This window comes from Taudactylus pleione, unplaced genomic scaffold (assembly GCF_031769625.1).
Source record: "Taudactylus pleione unplaced genomic scaffold, aTauple2 ptg000602l, whole genome shotgun sequence".
In the NCBI taxonomy this organism is placed as follows: domain Eukaryota; kingdom Metazoa; phylum Chordata; class Amphibia; order Anura; family Myobatrachidae; genus Taudactylus; species Taudactylus pleione.
Window position 1 is genome coordinate 4,466,881 of NW_028285004.1, and position 23,929 is coordinate 4,490,809.

A 23,929-nucleotide genomic window follows, 5' to 3' on the forward strand; every position below is an offset into this window, starting at 1 on the left:
AATGCTTCACTCTACCATCCTAGAGCAAAGTCCATCACAGGTAAAGGAGATGTTATCTCAAATACCGGGTTCCCTTTGGACCAAAGATGGACAGGACACTGGTTTAATGGTAAATGTAGCTCATGTAATGATCAACTTAAAGGTGGGAAGACAGGCTCCAAAAATTACTCAGTACCCTTTAAAACCAGAGGTGGAGTTAGGAGTGTATCCCACAATTGAGAGATTGCTCCAGCAGGGGATTTTAGTCCATACAGCTAGTGTAGCCAACAGTCCCATCTTTCCTGTTAAGAAGAGTGGTGGGAGGGGTTATAGGCTAGTACAGGACCTTAGAGTGGTTAATAAGGTAGTTGAGAGCCAATTCCCTGTAGTGCCAAACCCAGCTGTCATTCTCATGCAGATCCCACCAAATGCAACACATTTTACTGTTATTGACCTCTGTTCTTTCTTCTTCTCTGCCCGTCTTCATCCTGACTGTCAGTATTTATTCGCCTTCACATACAAGGGGATACAATACACATGGACATGGTTGCCCCAGGGATTCATAGACAGCCCCAGAATCTTCTCCCAGGCCTTACACGACTGTTTACAATCTTTTCAACCCACCCATGGATCTGTTCTAATCCAATATGTAGACAATTTATTGTTGTGTTCTGATTCATTTATGACATGTTTAAATGATACTAAACTACTGTTGCTTCATCTCTCACAGACAGGACACAAGGTTGCTAAGGACAAATTACAGCCATGCCAGACCAGGATTAAATACTTGGGACACTGCCTAACCCAGGGGCTACAACATCTGACTACTGACAGAATACAGGCTATACAGACCATGACACTGCCGCAAAACCAACAGCAAATCCATACCTTCTTGGGCATGTGTTGATACTGCAGATCATGGATCCCAGGTTTTTCTATTTTGGCTTTACCATTGCAGGACATTCTTCCTCAAAACCCGACCGTGTCACACACACTGAGGAAACAGAGCAGGCTTTCTTTAATCTTAAGGATAGTCTGACAAGAGCACCTGCATTGGGAATACCAGAATACAAAAAAAACTTTTGATTTATATTGTACAGAGGCTAATGGTTGCGCAGCAGGTGTCCTCACACAAAAACATGGTGATGCTAGTGGACCCGTAGCATACTACAGTGCACAATTGGACACTGTGGCAAGATCACTCCCAACGTGTTTAAGAAGTGTAGCAGCAACTGCTCTTTGGTCAGTAAGAGTGAGGATGTAGTGTTAGGCCATGATATGATTGTTTATACACCCCATGCTGTATCTGCTTTGCTGAATTCTGCCCAAACCAGACATGTTTCCTCAGCTAGGTTCACGAAATGGGAACTAGCTCTAATAGCACCTGCAAATATCACAATTAAATGGTGCAGTACGTTAAACTCAGCAATGTATTTACCATATGTGCCGCAGGATGCACAAAGGGTGGAGAGAGGTGATTCGCTGGTGGAAAGTGAGTTATGCAGGTATACTGATGCACATGATTGTATGGAATATTTGAATCAGACCTTTACTGCAAGACCTGACATACGTGATACACTTTTAGAAAATGTAGATGTGACATTTTACATGGATGGGAGTTGTCATAGACAAACTGACACTGGAGAGTTTTGTACAGGTTATGCTGTTGTAAATGACAAGGATGTTATAGAAGCCGAACCCCTTGGTCCACCACACTTGGCCCAAGTGGGGGAGCTGGTGGCACTAAGAAGAGCATGTGAGTTGGAAGAAGGCAAATCTGCTAACATATACACTGACTCTAGGTACGCCTTTGGGGGTCGTACACGATTTCGGAGCTCTATTGCATCTTAGAAATTTTATGACAGCAGCAGGCACACCAGTAGCACACTCAAAACATATAAAAGGACTATTGAGAGCAATTCCAATGCCAAAGGCAGTGGCCGTCATTAAGTGTAACGTCCATACATGAGAGGACGATCCGGTGTCACTGGGCAATAATAGAGCAGACGAAGCTGCCAAATGGGCAGCAGGGTTAAGAGTTAACATACCAGTTGATAAAATGATGATGTTTCAAACTACTGATATGCAGAAATTAATTGAGATGCAAAATTTGTGTTCCATTCAGGAAAAGGCAGTCTGGAGATCCAAGGGATGTGGGCAAGAGTCCTCTGGACTCTGGAGAGATGGAAAAGGTAAGCCGGTGGCTCCCAAGGCATACTACCCAAGCTTGGCTGAGGCAGCGCATGGCCTGACTCATCTGGGTAAACAAGGTATGTGCAAGTTGGTGAGGGTGTATTGGTGTGCACTTCTCATGCAGAAAAGAGGGCAATGTCCTGTCTGACCCGCTTGAGGAAAAATGTTGGAAAAACAATACCGACTGAGCCATCTCACATCCCTCCGACAGACGGACCTTTACAGGTAATACAAATTGATTTCATCCAATTACCACCCTGCAGGAATCTCAAGTATGTATTACTTTGTACAGATGTGTTTTCTAATTTGGTAAAGACATATCCAGCTGCCACTAATACTGCTGCGTTTACTGCTAAAAAGATTGTTCAGGAATTTGTATGCAGGTACAGTATCCCTAGAATCATAGACTCATTTCACTGGTGATGTCTTTCAGAACATGTGTAAGTTGATGGGAATTAATAGTAGACTTCATACCCCCTATCGACTGCAAGCCAGTGCCAAGGTGGAGAGGATGAACAGTACTATTAAGAATAAACTGAATAAGTTCATGGCAGAAACTGGACTAGGTTGGCCAGAAGCCATACCACTAGTCCTTCATAGCATCAGAACTCCTAGACTCCCTCTTAATTTGTCACCCTTTGAGATACTGTTCAGGAGACAACCTCATCTGATTGTAAGTCCACAGGAATATTTGAAGAGTAACAACGAGGTTACTGTGAAATTTCTTATAACCATGAGTAAACAGTTGAAACAGCAACAGCAGAAATTGAAATTGTTGTCACCTGATATGCCAGAAACAAACTGTCATGATGTTGAACCTGGAGAATTTGTTATGATCAGAACTTTCTTACGTTCAGGTTGTCTGACAGATCAGTGGGAAGGTCTGTATCAAGTGTTGCTGACATGTACAACATCCTTGAAAGTGGCAGAGATAGATACCAGGGTCCATTCCACTCACTGCAGAAAGGTCAACTATCTGGTGGAGATACAAGGTGGAGTCGAGGCAGATGACGTAGACCTGTCAATTGCGAGCTTGTTCCAGGAGAGTTAAAGACTGCAGTGAGATACCTGAGCAAGGGAAATTTACAGTCCACTATTTCAGCAATGGAATGGCGGGCTGGGTTTGCATTGCTATTTTCTTCCAGAGTTCTCATCATCCTCGTTTGGTTCGGGATGTCCTGTTTCTGTAATGGTGGGCAGATGATGGAGGGAGAGGTCGATGGTGATATCAATGGAGTGGAGTCGGGAGAAGGAGCAATACAGTCGCAAGGGCGGTATCTGACCAAACCCAGTACAGTAATTAAGAGATCCCTCATTCTAGAAACTCGGAGTCAGTGTGAAGGTCTATTGTCTGAGGAATACTGTATGTGTGTGAAAACTGTGGATCTCAAATTGATAAAAAGTGCTTCCAGCGATGCCAGTCCAAGAGTAACCTGTATTTGGGTGAGCATCCTTTAGAGGATTACCATTCCTTAGTGGGTAAGGTTTTAAACCAGACTGAGTGTTGGGTTTGCACTCATGTGCCTCAGGGACAACATAATGTAGCTTTAGTACTACTCCCATTAAATGTCTCTGAGGTTCTTGCATTACTTAAGGGGAAAAAACTGGACAGGAAATTCGTTAAGTCCAAGCCTCCAAATTTTAAGCTTCATCAGTACCAAGTGGATAGATCCCTGTTATGTCTAAACATCACCAATTACAATAAACCAGGAAATTGGGAGGTGTCCAGGAACAATCAGACAATGACCTTTTCACAAAGAGCTGATAATGAACCAGTAGATGGTGAACTTATACGCAACATTACCAGTGGAAGACACTTCCGGTATAAATATACACTTAGTTCCACCAAGGTAATGGTTGGCAGAGTACCAGAAGGGTACTGTGCAGTTATTGTACAACCTAAAATATGTATTAGTCAAATGGGAAAATCTGGGGTAGGATTATTTGTCAGAGAATTGTGCCTGATGATAATGATGCATTCTATCCCTTATGTACTCCCAGACGATGTGTATTTATATGTGGAAGAAAAGCATATAAATGGCTCACTCCAAGTTCTGAAGGTTTATGTTATCTGGGAAGGGTACTCCCAGAGGTTATGACCCTTACACATGGTGAAATGCTTGGTATTCATAAAAACACACCATCACCATATCTTCACGCACAGTATGAACACAGAGACAAAATAAATATGATACCTGGTGATGTACATACAGCCACACAGTTGATTAGCGAAACAACTGGCTTCCAAATTTTGGTAGCACTAGATCCCACCAGGATCACTCAGGGTACTTTAAATTTTAGATACATCCAAGACCTTGCTAAATTAATAGATAATATCACCAAGATGTATGATGGCACATTCAGGTACACTGGTAAGGAGCAACAGGCCTATAAGAAAGAACTTGTGCAACATAGACTAGTATTAAATTATTTAATAGCTGTTACTGGTGGATACTGTGTGACTCTGGCCACCCAAATTGGTGTCAAGTGTTGCGCTTACATCACAAATAATACTGGTGATCCCAAGGAGGTGATAGACCGGAGGATGGATGAGATTCTGCAGCTGAAATGGGAATTTCGAAAGAACCATTATGCCTCATTGACTGAGGTAGAGGAAAAGGTAGAAGCGTGGTTCTCATGGTTGAACCCTGTAAAACAGTTCTCTGGTCTAGGAGAGTGGGTCCAGGAAATGGTTGCTAGTGTAGGCAAACTCCTGATCCTCATATTGGTTGTCATCTTAGTAATTGGCTTATGTGTCAGATGCGTTCCTGCTGTGTTGAAGTGTGGAAAATGTAATGCTAAGGTAAACCGAGAGAATGAAATTATGATGGTGGTTAGTAGTAATAGTATGCATACTAAGGTAAATGAAGAACTGCATTACAATACTGAACTAGAATGTACCATCAGATGATGTATAGATTTAGCCATGCATGAAATGTATTATTAAATGTTATTTTAAACATTCTATATAATGTAAGTCCCTATCTCCTTCAAGACTTCCTTTATTGGTTAGGTTCATCCCCACATCTTTCCCATGATCTTCCAAGGTCCGCAGTGTGTGTATAAGGTTAGTTTTATGTCCCTCCCAGGGACACATTATTGATGGTCTAATGACAAAATTGTGCCATCCCCTAATATAACTTTAAATAATATTTCATAGTGTATGACTGAATAAATTTAAGACCAAAGGTTATAGCGTATTGTTTGCTATCAAAGGGTGGACTGTCGAAGCAGGATTATTGGCTGAGACCAGATCTTAAATTAATATCGGGTGACGCCATCTTGTGTTGCCCCTGACGATGCCATCTTGCGTCGTCTGCATGAAACCATTGTGTGCAATGCTAATATGCGATTATTAGCATCGTGCATCTGCATTGCTACCGCATATTGTTATCAGTCCTACCATACCCCATATGCACATTAATTAAAACAAAAAATATACAAGATGCACAGCACACAGTTGCAATGCTTATCAAAGCACTCTACACATAAATGCACCACGCATATTAGCGACTATACGCAATATTCTCACACTTACACATATCATAACTTATAAAAAGGTTCCTCCACATTAAAAACTAAATATTAGAGGTTTTATTAGCGAATACTTATGTTGTGAAATGTAATGTATACGATATTTAAGGTACATAAGCTAGTAGACATATCATGTTTGGTACAATTCTAAAGCACAGTTTGTTTGCAGATTTCCGGTTCGACCTGCAAGGAAATCGTAGAATGCATTCGCAAGATATGAACAATATGAAAATAGTGGTTAGAATGTGAAACTGTATGAAGTGTTTTTTACTAGTTTAAACCAGTTCTTCGGCGGGAAAACCACACAAAGCAACATCTGAGGAACTGGGACATACTCCTAGTGATGCTATATGAACTGTCCAATGACCTGCATTGTACCAGAATGTCCACGAGCAAGATCCAATGGAAACCCATTAAGTAGTTTCTTTGTTCTGGGAGGGTATATAGCTTGCATACTGGTTCTAGTATACAGCACCCGCGCACGCAGGGGGGGTTTCTGAGTACCTAGAAACCCCCCCTGCCAGCTGCTCCATTGCTGCGCAGGTGAACTATTTATTTTTTAAAGAGAAGCTCAGGCAACTGTCCCTGCTGTCATACTGTGCTGGCAGTAGGGGGAGCTGCAGCGGCAGCGCACAGTCCCTCCTAGGCAGTTCACATGGCAGCCACCAGTATTGTGAGAGGCTGAGAGGGAGCTACTGCCGGGTGACAGAGATTTGATCGTACTGCCGGCAGTCTCTCCTGGACTCGAGCTGCACTGCAGGTCTGTGTATAACATGTGGGGTGCAATGATGCCAGAGCTGTATTTATTTGTGTTTTTAAGTGAGAGGTGTGTGTCAGTGTAGTCTTTGTCAGTGTGTGTGTCAGTGTGTGTGTGTCAGTGTGTGTGTGTCAGTGTGTCTGTGTCAGTGTGTGAGTGTGTGTGTCAGTGTGTGTGTGTCTGTCAGTATATGAGTCTGTGTGTCTGTGTCAGTATGCGAGTGTGTGTGTCTGTGTCAGTGTGTGTGTCTGTGTCAGTATGTGAGTGTGTGTGTCTGTGTATGTCTGTAGTCTTTTAGATTTTTTTTGTCATTGATTGTGTAACCTAGTATTTGGAAACCCCCCTTTGCAAATCCTGCGTTTGCCACTGTACAGCCATTCTTCTTGGATGACCACAGGCTTCTGGACTGATGACTGTATGCTGGGACCAGTGCGCACACGTATGTATTGGGCTGTATCTTATATTCTGTATTTAATTTTCTATGCGCTAACTGTGCTAGATGATAGCGTGTAACTTTCTTTTATTGCAATAAGAACTTTTGTGCATTGGAACCACAATAATTGTCTGGACAGCGATTATTTCTCTCTAGCAATTAAAGGGTATTCATAATATTGATCTGGAGAGCCATCCCATGTATTTTGTATATATTGCTGCATGAGACTGCCGCTGGACAAGCACCTGGGATGTTGGTGTCACTATCTAAATGAGTGCCGGGCAAGTACTGTGGTCTATATATATATATATATATATATATATATCAGAGCCGTAACTAGACTTTTTGGTGCACTGTGCCAGAGAGAGCATTGGCGTCCACCCCCCATTTTTTAAATAGGAACATAAGATAGTGCACCTGAAAAAGGGCCATGACTTCATGGGGAAGGGCCAGGGAAGAGATAGGGGAGTATGATAAGGAAAGGAATAAGGAATTGTTGGTAGTGGGCACACAGAAAAAAGTTTATAATAAAATAAAATGTAACTTTTATTGGTTAAATTCCTAAAAAATGATATTCCCTAATTACAGGGAAATATACAGTGAAATATAAAGATTAAAAAATTGATATCAAACATAACACACATATATAATAAAAAAGGAAAGGCAGATCCACTGATGTATTGTTGTATGAGGTGTGACTACAACTAAACAAAAATATCGATTGTAGTATTTATCAGTAATTCTGATTATTGATTAGATTATTAATTGATTATTGATAATTCTAAATAAATCTAATTAATTCTTCATTATAGATACCATGTATATAAGAGACCAGACACCCTCACTGTGTGAACAGAATCAAGGTTATCACTTTATTATTACATTTAGCTGATGGAGAATAAATAGTAATAATGTCATTAGCACACATTTTTATAGTGCATTTAACAGTAGTTCCCCAACTAATTGTTTCTAGTATGGGTGGAGTGTCCTTCATAAATTAACATAAGAGCATATTGGCATACTTTTAACTTAATTGCTGTAATAAGCTGGTTGTTGCCAGTCTACAGTATGTCATACAACTGTTCAAGGCACGTAGTGGTTCCCAATACTATAAATAAATGTCTGTTTTTTAGCTCTAATAGTCAAACAATTGGTTGTATGCTAATCTGCAACAATCTATCTTGTTCAACATGTATCAATTTATTGATATATAATACAATGTGTGTTACAGATTTCATTGGTGTTCTACTGTAAATTATATAATACAGCTATTCAGGGCATAAAGCAAATTTGAGGATCTCAGTGTCAGCTCGTTAGCTCTAATAGTCAGATAATTGTCTACATGCTGAATTGCAGCATTACATCTTGATCTGCAAATACCTACTTGTAAATATTGATATTAGGATAATTGACACTGCAATATGTTGCCCTGAGACAGACTAAACTATTCTGCGGTGTCTAACACAGTACATGCCGCTACATAGCATCTGGTAATCAATTTAGTGTAGACATGATTCTCCCTTTAACAAACAACAAACAACATGGAGCTGCCAGTAACACCGACGCGCGCGTTTCACTGTAAGCAGCTTTTTCAAGGCTGAACCCGATTGTACAACGGCCAGCTATTTATTCAAAAATGAGTCTCCAATTAGTGTCCTATGTCACATGGAATCCCCAACCAATAGGGGATAATTCTCATCAGCAATCTCATCTTTTGTCACATGATCTATACAAGGGATCATAGAAGGTAGTACCGATCATGTGATCGGGATTCCTTCCAATAGGAGGGGGGGTGTCCTTCAGTCTATTTTGTAAACAGACAGTAAAAAGAGCAATGTATTAGCCGGTAAGTAAAAAATATAATACTAATAAATACATTGACAATCTAGATCTTACAACTATCCACAGGTATCAATTGAGAATAGATAATATATAGATACTGACACTTCAAATAATGTTAATAATCCACCTAAACTTGAAGGTGCAAAAACTTGTTTATTAATAAATTATTAATGTCACAATGAGTCCCCATCCAATAGGAAATAGTTCTCATCAGCAATCGCATCTGTTGTCATATGATTTATACAGAGGATCATAGACAATAATACCGATCATGTGATCGGGATTCCAACCAATAGAAAGGGGGGTGTGTCCTGTAATCTATTTTGCAAACAAACAGTAAAGACGAACAATCCATGTAGTAGCCGGTACTGTAAGTGAAGAATGATACTAACAAGTGCATTGACAATTTAAATCCAACAACTATTTATAAATGTAAATCAAGAATTTGTGAATACTGACCCTTAGAATAATACTGATAATCCACCTAGACTTAAAGGAACAGCAACTTGTTCCTTCGTGTATTAATGAATAATGTGATGAATGCAATACCCTACCCAAATGTAAAGAAAAAAGAAAATTTGTATAAGTATTTAATGTGAGAGATTCCCTTCTAAATATAATGAAAAAAAAGAGGGAGGGAAGGGAAAGGTTTAAGTGAATCCTGAATCTAATGATCATAAATAAGTGTATTAATAAGGCGCAAACATAATTGGTGATAATGAGTGAAAATAATAAAACCAACAATAGTGAACAAAAATTAAATGCGTGTAAAAAATAATTAAGTGTTTGCTACTCTTATGAAATAATGACAATATAAAATTAGATCATCATCAGATGAATCATGATAAATAATTATACGTAATATCTACTGTCAACATGTCCCTAATATTAAAAAGGAGGTTGACAACCTCTGATTTAATTTTAATAATTCCACATAATCATATGGCTAATAATTCATGGTTACCCTTTATTTTCCTTGATGATGGTAATATCCCAGATCTACTATATTAGAGGGATAATATCCATGATTTTAAAATTTAAGGAAATTCACACATCTAATAAAATAAATAGTAAAACACAATTAACCCCTTTCTTTCTTGGTAATAACTATATCCCAAATCTACTGTGTTGGAATAATGGTATCAATTCTTGAAAAATTATAGAAATGGAGCATAGCTATTTGCTTCATTTAGTCCTCCCGGATGCAGGCTATTCATTAGAAAAATCATTTTTGTTTCATATTTCAGCAATTCTCGATCCAGGTCTCCTCCTCTAATTCCAAGCTGTATATGTCTCATACCATAAACCTGCAAGCCTATGGGATCACTGTTGTGGAACCTTTGAAAATGCTTGGCTACTGATGTTAAGGTTCTGAACCTAGCTTGGTCTTTATTGGCATTACAAATGTTGCCACATGCTCTAATAATCTGACTTTCAAAGGTCTAGATGTCTTGCCAATGTAAATCATATGGCATGGGCATTCCACACAGTATACAGTGCCTATAGTGGTACATGTTATATGAGAAGATATAAACCATTTATGATTGTATTTGTCAAGAAATCACTGTTTTGGAACCATGTATTTGCACTCCTTACAAAAACCACAGCAATAAGATCCCTTCCTGCTGCAGTTAATTTTTGATATTGTAGATAGATGACTGTGCACAAGATAGTCTTTAATATTCCGAGATCTCCTCCAACTCGTTTGAACTCTATCAGGCAAAATTCTTTGCAGAGCTTGATACATTTTTAGTACTGGCCAATGTTTCTGGAGAATATTATTAATATTTTTCCATTGGGTGTTAAAGGTACCCACGAATCTTATAGGTTCCTCTATGTTGCATCTCAATTTTGGTTTTAAAAGAGAATCTCTAGGATATGTCTCAACTTTCTTAATCGATCTTTTAATAAGATCGATTAACATGTTATCATATAACATGTACCACTATAGGCACTGTATACTGTGTGGAATGCCCATGCCATATGATTTACATTGGCAAGACATCTAGACTTTTGAAAGTCAGATTATTAGAGTATGTGGGCAACATTCGTAATGCCAATAAAGACCAAGCTAGGTTCAGAACCTTAACATCAGTAGCCAAGCATTTCCAGAGGTTCCACAACAGTGATCCCATAGGCTTGCAGGTTTATGGTATGAGACATATACAGCTTGGAATTAGAGGAGGAGACCTGGATCGAGAATTGTGAAATATGAAACAAAAATGATTTTTCTATTGAATAGCCTGCATCCGGGAGGACTAAATGAAGCAAATAGCTATGCCCCATTTCACTAATTTTTCAAGAATTGATACCATTATTCCAACACAGTAGATTTGGGATATAGTTATTACCAAGAAAAAAAGGGGTTAGTTGTGATTTACTATTTATGTTATTAGATGTATGAATTTCCTTAAATTTTAAAATCATGGATATTATCCCTCTAATATAGTAGATCTGGGAAATTACCAACATCAAGGAAAATAAAGGGTAACCATGAATTATTAGCCATATGATTATGTGGAATTATTAAAATTAAATCAGATGTTGTCGACCTCTTTTTAATATTAGGGACATGTTGACAGTAGATATTACGTATAATTATTTATCATGATTCATCTGATGATAATCTAATTTTATATTGTCATTATTTCATAAGAGTAGCAAACACTTTATTATTTTTTGCACGCATTTAATTTTTGTTCACTATTGTTGGTTTTATTATTTTCATTCATTATCACCAATTATGTTTGCGCCTTATTAATACACTTATTTATGATCATTACATTCAGGATTCACTTAAACCTTTCCCTTCCCTCCCTCTTTTTTCATTATATTTAGGAAGGGAATCTCTCACATTAAATACTTATACATATTTTCTTTTTCTACACATTTGGGTAGGGTATTACATTCATCACATTATTCATTAATACACTAAGGAACAAGTTGCTGTTCTAGGTGGATTATCAGTATTATTCTAAGTGTCAGTATTCACACATTCTTTATTTACATTTATAAATAGTTGTTAGATTTAAATTGTCAATGCACTTGTTAGTATCATTCTTCACTTACCGACTACTACACTTACCGATTGTTCGTCTTTACCGTTTGTTTACAAAATAGATTACAGGACACACCCCCCTTTCTATTGGTTGGAATCCCGATCACATGATCGGTATTATCATCTATGATCCTCTGTATAAATCATATGACAACAGATGTGATTCCTGATGAGAACTATTTCCTATTGGATGTGTGACTCATTGTGACATTAATAATTTATTAATACACTAAGGAACAAGTTTTTGCACCTTCAAGTTTAGGTGGATTATTAACATTATTCGAAGTGTCAGTATCTATATATTATCTATTCTCAATTGACATCTGTGGATAGTTGTAAGATCTAGATTGTCAATGTATTATTAGTATTATATTTTTTACTTACCGGCTAATACATTGATTGCTCGTTTTTACTGTCTGTTTACAAAATAGACTGAAGGACACACCCCCCCTCCTATTGGAAGGAATCCCGATCACATGATCGGTACTACCTTCTATGATCCCTTGTGTAGATCATGTGACAAAAGATGAGATTGCTGACGAGAATTATCCCCTATTGGTTGGGGATTCCATGTGACATAGGACACTAATATGATTGGAGACTCATTTTTGAATAAATAGCTGGCCGAGCTGTACAATCGGGTTCAGCCTTGAAAAAGCTGCTTACAGTGAAACGTGCGCGTCGGCGTTACTGGCAGCTCCATGTTGTTTGTTGTTTGTTAAAAGGAGAATCATGTCTACACTAAATTGATTACCAGATGCTATGTAGCGGCATGTACTGTGTTAGACACTGCAGAATAGATTAGTCTGTCTCAGGGCAACATATTGCAGTGTCAATTATCCTAATATCAATATTAACAAGTTGATATTTGCAGATCAAGATCCAATACTGCAAATCAGCACGTAGACAATTATCTGACTATTAGAGCTAACGAGCTGACACTGAGATCCTCAAATTTGCTATATGCCCTGAATAGCTGTATTATATAATTTACAGTATACCACTAATGAAATCTGTAACACACATTGTATTATATATCAATAAATTGATACATGTTGAACAAGATAGATTGTTGCAGATTAGCATACAACCAATTAATTGACTATTAGAGCTAAAAAACAGACATTTATTTATAGTATTGGGAACCACTACATGCCTTGAACAGTTGTATGACATACTGTAGACTGGCAACAACCAGCTTATTACAGCAATTAAGTTAAAAGTATGCCAATATGCTCTTATGTTAATTTATGAAGGACGCTCCACCCATACTAGAAACAATTAGTTGGGGAACTACTGTTAAATGCACTATATAAATGTGTGCTAATGACATTATTACTATTTATTCTCCATCAGCTAAATGTAATAATAAAGTGATAACCTTGATTCTGTTCACACAGTGAGGGTGTCTGGCCGCTAATATACATGGCATCTATAATGAAGAATTAATTAGATTTATTTAGAATTATCAATAATCAATTAATAATCTAATCAATAATCAGAATTACTGATAAATACTACAATCAATATTTTTATTTAGTTGTAGTCACACCTCATAGAATAATACATCAGTGGATCTGCCTTTCCTTTTTTATTATATAAGTGTGTTATGTTTTATATCAATTTTTTAATCTTTATATTTCACTGTATATTTCCCTGTAAGTAGGGAATATCATTTTTTAGGAATTTAACCAATAAAAGTTAAATTTTATTTTATTATATACTTTTTTTCTGTGCGCCCACTACCAACAACTCCTTATTCCTTTCCTTATCATACGAATCAATTTAGTTGATTAGGGCTGCACCCCCGTTATTGTATGAACCATTGAGCCAAGATTATATAGGGGTTTTACAATATATATTATTAGTTGTGCAGATATTTCCCTTTATTCCCTTCCCTTCTTATATGAAAGCGATAGGGGAGGCCAGGAGATGATGGGGATAAAAGAAGAAGAAACAAGTGAGAATGTTAATAAACAGGGAAATTGACAGGCCCAAACAGCGCCCCCTGCCCTGTGCAATGGAACTGGTCACCCCACCCTAGTTACGGCCCTGATATATAGATAGATATATATATATATATATATATATATATATATATATATATATATATATATATATAAACCAGTTGTACAGTCCTGACGAAAAGGTCTGCGGACCTTGAAACGTTGACATGTTGCTGTACTGTTTTTGCATTATGATATAAGTATATTTTTTTTTTTCTATTTTCTAAAGGGAGTGCCTCCTGTGTTTTGTTCTCTTCCCTTGGGGATTGCCATACCTCTCATAGGAGAAACATTGTGTTTATATGTTTTATTTAGGAAGGCACCCCGTCTTTTGCAGTTTCTACAGAGTGCCGAACTTTTGCAGTGTATGTATATATATATATATATATATATATATATATATATACACTGCAAAAGTGTAAGAATGGAAGAATCTGCTGCTCACGTACACCATCTCTGGTGATACTGCCACAATATATATATATATATATATATATATATATATATATATATATATATTGTGGCAGTATCACCAGAGATGGTGTACGTGAGCAGCAGATTCTTTGTGGGGTTGGAGAGATCCTCCCACACAGGGTAGAAATACTGAGTTGTGATACACCTGTGTGTGCCTTGTGGAGAGAGCTCAGGTGTGGGCTGATGAGAAGGCAGACCAGTCAGGCTGCTGTTGGAGACAGCAAATACAAATGGGGTTTGGACGCGCTAGTGATTACAGGTGGGGTGGAAAAAAAGGGGTATTGTAATAAACAAAACAGATATGTGCAGATGTTACAATGATCAATAGTTAATGAGACCGGCAATTGCTAAATAAACAGAGGACTGAAAATAGACACATAAAGACAAATGGATGTTTGTAGCTCTTTCTTAGAAAAAATGTGTGTGTGCTGGAGGAAAGTGAATCTGTTGTGGCAGTCCCGTGTCTTGCACGCTGAGAGTGGAGCAGCGGTTGAAAGCTTATCCTATCTTGCCCTATTGGCGGCGCAGACTGGAGTCCGCTGACGACTTGTGGGAACGGGTAGTATCGGCTATAAGCTCTGTGCTGTTGCCGTCTTGCTTGAGTCTTCCCGGGCTGTGTTGTTTCAGGCTCTGTGGAGCAAGTTGAAGTCCGAGGTTCCTGCTGCCGCTTGCGCTCCTGTTGTCTCTCCGTGCTCTTACTGCTGCCTTTCCTAACACCAACGCGTTTTGTCATTCAATGACTTTTTCAAGGTGTCTGTCAAAAGGATTCCAGCCTTCTTAAATACCCATTGGAGTGTTCTCATTGGTCCTTTCTTAATTAGTGGCTGGATTCTCTTATTGCTATGTGGCCTTGCTGTTTGTAATAAATATGTGAATAAACATGATAAATGCAACAATCTTTAATGATTAAAATATGTGGGGGTTAGAATGTTTTAAAAATTATTATATAAAAATATATAAAAATATAATTATATAAAAATTTTTATAAAAAAGGGGCTACATATATTCTTTCGTTAATGGTACTAATTCAGTACATCAATGTTACTTAGGTGATTGCCAGGTACTCAAATATGTTATTTCATTAAAATTGGATGTTAAAAAGTTGTATAAAATAATATGTAAAATTTACTTGTTCAAAAAAGCGGCTAAATCAAAATCGATGTTCAGACCCCTAGGTTGGAGAGTGCCCATTTTATAAATCCATTCCGTTTCAGATTTCGAGATTTTGTTCACATACTGTCCTCCTCTCCAATTTTTACTTTATTTATTGCTGCAAATTTCAACCCTTTAGGGTTCTTTTGGTGGTGTGATAAAAAATGGTTAGACACAGATATCTCCTTGCTAAGTTCCCCTGCGTTAATTTCCACACTCACCATACATTAGTATGGGGATGTGGAAATTGTGGTATTCATTAAATTCCGAAAATTATAAATTTTCGGAATTTGATGCAGTTACTTTTCGCCATTGTGAGGTGGCGAATAGCAGAATCGACTTACCTGTATCCGCGTGTGCAGGTCCCCCGACGAGTCCCTCCGGTGCTCTGCTCCGTCCTCAGGCTCCGGAGGCTGGTCTGTCATGTGTGCTCCCCAGCAGAGCACAAGAAAGTTTACACAAAAAAGAAGCTCCGTCGTGCGCATGCGCGAGACCCAGACTGCGACAGCCAAGCTGTCGCTCCGGGTCTCGCACCAAAGGGGGCGTGCTGTCGATGTTGATTGACAGCACGCCCCTTTGGTGGGCGTGCCGGGGGCGTGGCGGCCAGATGGAGGCGTTCCCATGGGAACGCCTACCGTCTGAAGCCGGCCCCACTGACATCACTAGTGATGTCAGTGGGAGTGATTTTGGCTCTGATAGAGCCAAAATCACTCCAGGGCTTGCGGCAGCGAGACCCTACCGCAGGGTCTCCGTCACAGGCCTGATGGTCGCGATGGTCTTTAACCATCGTGACCATCATCATGGATGCTCGCTATAGCTGTGGGTGGTCACCCACAGCTATACAAGCATCCAGGAGGATGCTCCATTTTCATGGAGGAGGGCCCTGATCCAGAGTGAGCGCTCTGGTCAGAGTGTCCGGCTCTGAATCAGGCCCTCTGTATGCTGAGCCTGTGGTTAATTTAAATCAATTAAAGGAAGACAATACAATCTGAAGAAGTGGGACATACCCCTAGTGAGCTGCCCTATGAACTACAGTGTATTACAAAGACCAAGAGCAAGAACCAATGGAATTATGTTTGTCTGTCTACATTGCTGTTATCATGATCAGTTCGGGTATATAGCCTGTGTATTGGTCCCAGTTAGGAGCCATTCTTCTTCTTGGATGACCACAGGCTTCTGGATTGATGACTGTAACTGGGACCGGTGCACTGGCGTATGTATATCAACTGTACCTATATCGAATGTAACCTTTGCATGTATTGTCTAGATCATGTGTGTTTAAGTACCTTTTTCTTTTATGCTGAATAATAACTTTTTGTGCTTCGGAACCACAACCAAAGTCTGAAAGTGTTTATTGCTGTGTGCGACTATTCATAACGCTAATTAGCGTCATATAAGGTTTAGAGGTTATAGGCAGGATTCCATAGAGGTTATAGGCAGGATTGCATAGAGGTTTTAAATATGATTCCATAGGAGTATATGATGCTGTTTTCTGTACAGCTGCTGAGCACCCTGGCAATTCAACAATCCTAGATGGGAGTGCCATCCCTTGGAGCAATATATATATATATATATATATATATATATCCAAATAGAGTGAAAGCACTGCTCCTTAACTCCAATGTTACCTGCAATGTTCCTTTTATTATTCACCACCCAGTAAAAAACACCATCACTGTATATTTCAGCCATCAAGGTAAAGTAAAGAATGTTCAGATATTCATCTTAACACTCATGTTTGTCTGTCGACTTCGGACCACACAGGGCCATTCAAGCCTTGCAACAACATGTCACCAACATCACAGTATGGCTCACAGATATGGCTCACATTCCCCCACCTGGAATGGACTTATAAAGCATACCTATATTGTAGAAATCCCACCTGTTCACCAGGTCTAGCGTGCGTTCCAGGGCACTGTGCATGCGTGTCCCAGCCTGTAGCCCCATTGTCCCCATCCTCTCATGAGGATATGCATACACCGAGCTGTCACCAGCTCAGTCTGGTCACATGTCTCCACTCCTATTTCCGGTAAGCTAATAGTGAGTTCTATGTGCCACCCAGCGTCATGGCAACCATTACAATAGCTTTACACTAACCAACTTAATCAAATTAGCCCTGAGCACATACCCATAGCTATAATCCCTTCCGACGTGGGGTTGGGGAGCCAAATTGTGAGACAAAAACCCCACTTATAAAAATCACGAAATACAATTACTTATACAATAACAATTAAACCACAGTAGTAAAGCCATAAAAATTAGACATGCATACACCACATCAATCATCAATAATACTAATATTAAAAACATACTAATGCAACCTTAGATAATTGTTTGGATTGAACAACCCAAACATCAGGAAATTATCTTATCAATAAATAACCATCCTTAAAAGATTGTTTGGATAGGATCGCCTCACCAATAGGTGCAGGACAGAATCAATAATCAGAAGAATGAAACATTAACCTTAATACGTTGGAACACCTTATCATAGAAAACATTGATAACTTATGTTTTCGTTCAACCCCTTCAGGGCTATGGTGTTCAAATTGAAAATCCATCTTGCCTCTCTCTGCAACAGCACCTTCTTGTGGTCACCACCCCTCTCCAGCACTGGGAAATGATCAATAAGCATACTTTTTAATGTAGATGTCTGACGTCCCATCTGCATAAAATGGCGGGCCATTGGTTTATCACTTCTGCCATCTCTGATGGCTTGCCGAATAGACATACAGTGATTGGCCATACGTTCGCGAAAACTTCTCACCGTTTTATCGATGTAGTAAAGGCTGCATGGGTACATCAGAATATAGATCATGAAGGTAGATGTATATGATAGCCAATGTTTAATTCCAATCTTGACCCCTGTGTGGGGATGGGCAAACTCCTTACCAGGGATCACGCCACTGCAGGTTGTGCAACCTACACATTGGAAACATCCTAGTTTCTTTCTTTGTAGCCATGTGTCCTCCATCTTCTCATTGAAGTTTTTTGTTGGTTTCATTAAAAGTTGCTTCAAATTTGGACCTCGTTTAAATGCCACTATTAGCTGTTTCACTACACTCTTAAGTGCCACATCAGTTCCAACAAATGGCCAATACTTTTCATTGCCTTAACAAAACCTGTGGCTCTGGTGTTATACTGGGTGGTCACTATCATTCTTCCACTCATGGTTTTTTCCCGCGATTTATCTCTCGCCTGATGGATATGGCAAGCTCTCCTCAAACATCCCTTGATAACTTTTTTGGAGTAACCATGTGCCAAGAATCTATGTACCATGTCACTTATCTGTATCTCTGCCAACTCCTTCTCAGGGTTATTGCGCAAGACTCTGATAAACTGTGACACTGGAAGGCCCTCCTTTAAGGCCTTGGGGTGGTGACTCGTTGCATATAAGATGGTGTTTCTGTCTGTAGCTTTCCGGAATAGTGTAGTTCCCAATTTTTTATCATTCTTGAATATTGAAATATTACTAGTAAACCTTATTGGGCTCTGAAGCTCATTCAACTTCCTGACTATCTGATGGAAACATTCATTAGTGCCATGCCAGAGAATCAATATGTCATCAATAAAATGAAAGTAGTGCAGAATTCTGGGACCGTATTTTGGGTATATGTATTCATGCTCATACAGTGTCATATATAAATTAGTGTACACAGGCACCAAATTAGAACCCATAGAGGTCCCAGCATTCTGCACAAAAAACGAGTCGCCGTACTGAAAATGGTTGTTTTCCAATACACAAAAAATTATATCACAAATTAAATCAATTGGAGGCCCTTCATAGTTAGAATGTAACAAAACATTTTCTCACTGCCTCTACTCCCTGTATATGTGGTATTACCGTGTATAATGATGTAATGTCTAGGGTGGCAAACCATAGATTATCAAGGATCTCACCAATATCGTGTAATTTAGCCAGCAAATCTGGGGTATCCTTAATGTAGCTCTCACTACTTGATACAATTGGCTGTAATAGGATGTCAATGTATTGTGCCAATGGTTGCAAAACAGAAGATCTGGCTGACACTATTGGTCAACCCGTTGGCTGTGTTGGTGACTTGTGGTTCTTAGGTATGGTGTAAAAGATCGGACAAACAGGATGATTAGTTGTCAATATCATAGCTAGATATTCATCAAAATAACCAAGGGATACCCCCATTTGGATCAATGAATCTACTTTAAATTTTACTGTCAATACTGGACTATTCACCACCCTTGTATACACTCTATTGTCACTCAGTTGTTCTCTGATATCTTTATCGTAATAGTCATAATCCAACACAACCACTGCACCACCCTTGTCCGCCAGTCTTATTACAATACTAACATTGACCTGGAAAAACCGTAAGGCCTGTCTCTGTTCAAATTATATATTGTGGTGAACTTTTTGTCAGATATTACCATCAACATATTCCTTCTCTACCAACCAAAGAAAGGTTTTGATGCTACCATTGGTGGAGACAGGATCAAAAGTACTAGAATTGTTACCCAAATTGATCTTCTACTCTTTTACTTCAGAATTGTTATCTTTAAAATGTTCCCTTAGTCTCAGTTTTCTACCCATTTTGTACAAATCAATCAAAAACTCAAAATCATTGCCTCCATGAGTGAGAACAGAAGTAAGACCCAATGCAAGAACAGATATCTCTTCCTCAGTCAATTTAGATCTCGATAAATTGAAGACATTTTCACTCAGGTCTTCTCCTGCTCCTTCTCCCCCCCCCCCCCCCTCCTCGTGTGGGACCTTTTTCTTCCTACAAATTCTCTATCTGCCCCTTCTGGGGATTTCCTCAAAAAAGGAACTACTCCACTGGGGGGTAAGCGGTCATTTTGTTCTGCCTCTGAGGATGAATACGACAAATTGACTGAAAAAGGCAGTATTCGTCTATTATTTCTAAATCGTTGTCTTGGTACTCTTGAGCCATCACCTTTCAACCATCTGTAAACATTATGATTTATATAATCATTTTGCACCACCTCCAACTTATTTCTTTTGAAAGCCACTAAATCTTTTCTATACCTATCAATACTGATGTTTAGCTTATCCAACCAATTTTCAGTTTTATCACCCTTTAGGGTTGTCAAGCTCTCACAATTGCCTAATTCACTTCTGGTATTTTTCAACTCAGTGCCAACTTCCTCAATCACCAAGAGAATCAGGTCCATAGAACACTTATTAGGCACTGCACACCATTTACTACAAAAAGTTGGGTTGGTGCAGCTTATAGTAGGAATGTTCTGGATCTTGAATCCTCTTGGTATTTTTTTCTGTCTAAAATAATATGATAAAAATTGGCCATGAAGGCCTAAATCAACCTTCTTCTTAGTCAATCTTAACAATTTATGGTATAGATCAACTGCAGTTTCTGCCAGAAGTACCCCAAATTCCTCCTGTTCAAACAACACATTTTCAGCATCAGTCAAACTGAGTTGAACATTTTCAGCTTGATCTAATAAATGCTCATCCAAGAATCTCACACCACCTTGTATTATAATTATTCAGATAACTTCGCCGTGGCACTACCAATGTCTCGAAGCAATCAAAATCAATAACATACAATATGGAAAACAATTTATAAGACTTGCAATGTATGTAGATAAAAAATCATTACACATAGGGGTTCAAATCTCCTTCTACTGACTAGAGAAGACAACATAATATAAATACTTTCTAATAATGTTCTTCCAATATAATAGGGTGCAAACAGCAATGAGTTGAACTTTATCCAACTCCTTATCTATAGTCATAAGGCTTATGCACACACTTCCTTTGTCATCACAGGGGTGCCCTTCAAATTGGACTACCAATATCTAGTACTCCCATCAATATCCAAATAGAGTGAAATCACTGCTACTTTACTCCAATGTTACTTGCAATGTTCCTTTTAATATTCATCACCCAGTAAAAAACATCATCCCTGTGTATATTTCAGCCATTAAGGTTAAGCAAAGAATGTTCAGATATTCATCTTAGTACTCATGTTTGTCTGTCTTATAATATGTGTGTGTGTGTATATATATATATATATATATATATATATATATAATGTGACACAGTCAGGATAGGGGTCCCTCTCCTGGGGTAGATGGACTCCCTCTTTACACACACAGCAGCTGTAGAAACAGGATACAAGTCAGGGGTTCTCGTACAAACTGGTTGGCACCAGTCTTTATTGTGCTAAATGAATATAAACATAAACAAAACATAAACATAAGTCCTAGCCTGGCTGGGCACTAGCTACACAGCAGATTCCCCCTCTATAATAATGGTAGGGCCTATTGCCCTCACCATCAACAAAACACATGCACAGTACTTACCAAGGATTATCACCAAGTGTCTCTGAACAGGCTAGTCTGCCTGCTCTCCCAGGTGTGAGACACTCAGCCATAAACAAACCCAGCTTATATTAGCCATTACCAGCTGCAAGCCCTAATGAGCCGTTTACCAGGCTGAAAGGCCCAAAACCTGGAGTGGCCTGTGGATGGCGTCCTCCCTCTCCTCACATCCACACCCCTCTCTAAAGCTGACATTTCTAGTCTGTTTTCCCCAAAGACTTCTCCTGGGGGTTTCAGAACACATACGACAGGAACCTAGGACATACATATAAGCCATTCCACACTTCTCCAGTGCTTCTATCACAAATCCCCCCTTTGTTTCGACCTGTGGGGTGGAACAACTGCAGCCCCCAAACAATGGACACGTGACAAAGCATCTGCATTGGCCAGCTGGCTTCCTGGCCTGTCCATAAATTTAAAGGTTTGCAATGCCAAGAATCATCTCGTTATTCTCGCATTACTGTCCTTGTTTTCTGACATCCACTTCAGAGGGGCATGGTCAGTGATCAATCTGAACTTTCTTCCCACCAAGTAGTACCTGAGAGTCTCTAACGCCTACTTTATGGCCAATGCTTCTTTCTCGACTGTAGCATAGTTTCTTTCATGTACATTTAATTTCCGGCTTAAGAAGAAAATCGGGTGTTCTTCACCCTCTTTGCTTTGGGACAGGACCACTCCAATGCCTATATCTGAGGCATCGGTTTGTACAACAAACTCTCTGTCAAAATCAGGGGTCATCAGAACTGGTTGGGTACATAACACTATTTTTAACTCCTGGAAAGCCTTCTCTGCTTCAGGACCCCATTCCACCATGACTTTCTGTTTGCCTTTGGTAAGGTCAGTCAGTGGGACTGCAATGGTGGCAAAATTGGGTATAAACCTCCTATAATACCCAGTGATCTCTAAGAAGGCTCTTACCTGCTTTTTATTCAGGGTTGTGGCCAGTTTTGGATTGCCTCAATCTTATTGAGCTGTGGCTTTATCAAACCTCTGCCAATGGTGTACCCAAGATATTTTACTTCTTCCATCCCCAGACAACACTTTTTTGGGTTGGCCTTTAAACCTGCCTTATAGATGGAGTCCAACACTGCTTGTACTCTGGGCAAGTGAGACTGCCAATCAGGACTATGAATGACCACATCATCCAGATAAGCAGCAGCATATGGGGCCTTAGAATCTCTATGTCTATGGGGCCTTAGAATCTCTATGTCTATGGGGCCTTAGAATCCTATCCATCATTATTTGAAAGGTAGCAGGTGCCCCATGTAGCCCAAAGGGCAACATCTTGTATTGAAACAACCCCTCTGGTGCAGAAAAAGCTGTCTTTTCTTTGGAGTTCTCAGTTAACGGCACATGCCAATACCCTTTGGTTAAGTCAAGAGTAGTTAAATATCTGGCTGTCCCCAGCCTTTCAATTAGTTCATCCTCCCTAGGCATAGGGTAGGCATCGAACTTTGACACGCTGTTCAATTTCCTGAAGTCATTGCAGAATCGCACACTTCCGTCGGGTATTGGAATGAGCACAATGGGACTTGACCACTCACTATGTAATTCTTCAATTACACCCAACTCTAATTTTTTTTTTATTTCCTTCAACACTGATTCTCTTTGGAATTCTGGTAACCTATAGGGCTTTAGGTTAACCTTAACCCCTGCGTCAGTGATTATGTCATGTTTGATGACCGTGGTTTTCCCTGGTAGGTCAGAAAACAGCACCCTATTTCTGATCAGAAATCCCTTCCTGCTGTTGACTGGCTGACAGGGTTTTTGCCACTGTCACTTCAGGTACCATGGGCAATGGGTTTACTGGAGGGGCTCGGACGGCTGACAGTGCTGCTCTATCCTTCCAGGGTTTTATAAGATTTACATGGTATATCTGTTCTGGCTTTCTTTCCCCAGCTGGTAAACTTTATAATTGACCTGCCCCACTTTTTCTAAGAATTCAAAGGGTCCTTGCCATTTAGCCAAAAGTTTACTTTTTACTGTGGCAACCAACACCAACACTCTGTCCCCAGGAACAAAGTTGTGTAGCGAGCATTGCGGTTATATACCCTCTGCTGTGCCTGTTGGGCCTGTTCCAAGTGCTCTCTTACTATCGGCACCACAGCAGCAATTCTTTCTTGCATTTGAGAAACATGCTCAATAACTGTTTTATACGGACT

At 39.3% G+C, this 23,929-nt stretch overlaps 1 protein-coding gene across 3 annotated transcripts in view; it reads right to left on the reverse strand.

The window, feature by feature from the left end:
* Window positions 1-23,929, reverse strand: part of LOC148480752 (beta-1,3-galactosyltransferase 2-like) — a 101,946-nt gene that overhangs the window by 43,929 nt on the left and 34,088 nt on the right. Inside the window, exon 1 of one of the 3 annotated variants that reach the window (XM_088453896.1) lies at window positions 868-924. The exons of the other annotated variants lie outside the window; for them this stretch is intronic. The gene's annotated coding sequence lies outside the window, so the exon portion shown is untranslated. Of the gene's footprint in view, window positions 1-867; window positions 925-23,929 lie in introns of those variants that run through there. 3 annotated transcript variants of the gene reach the window in all.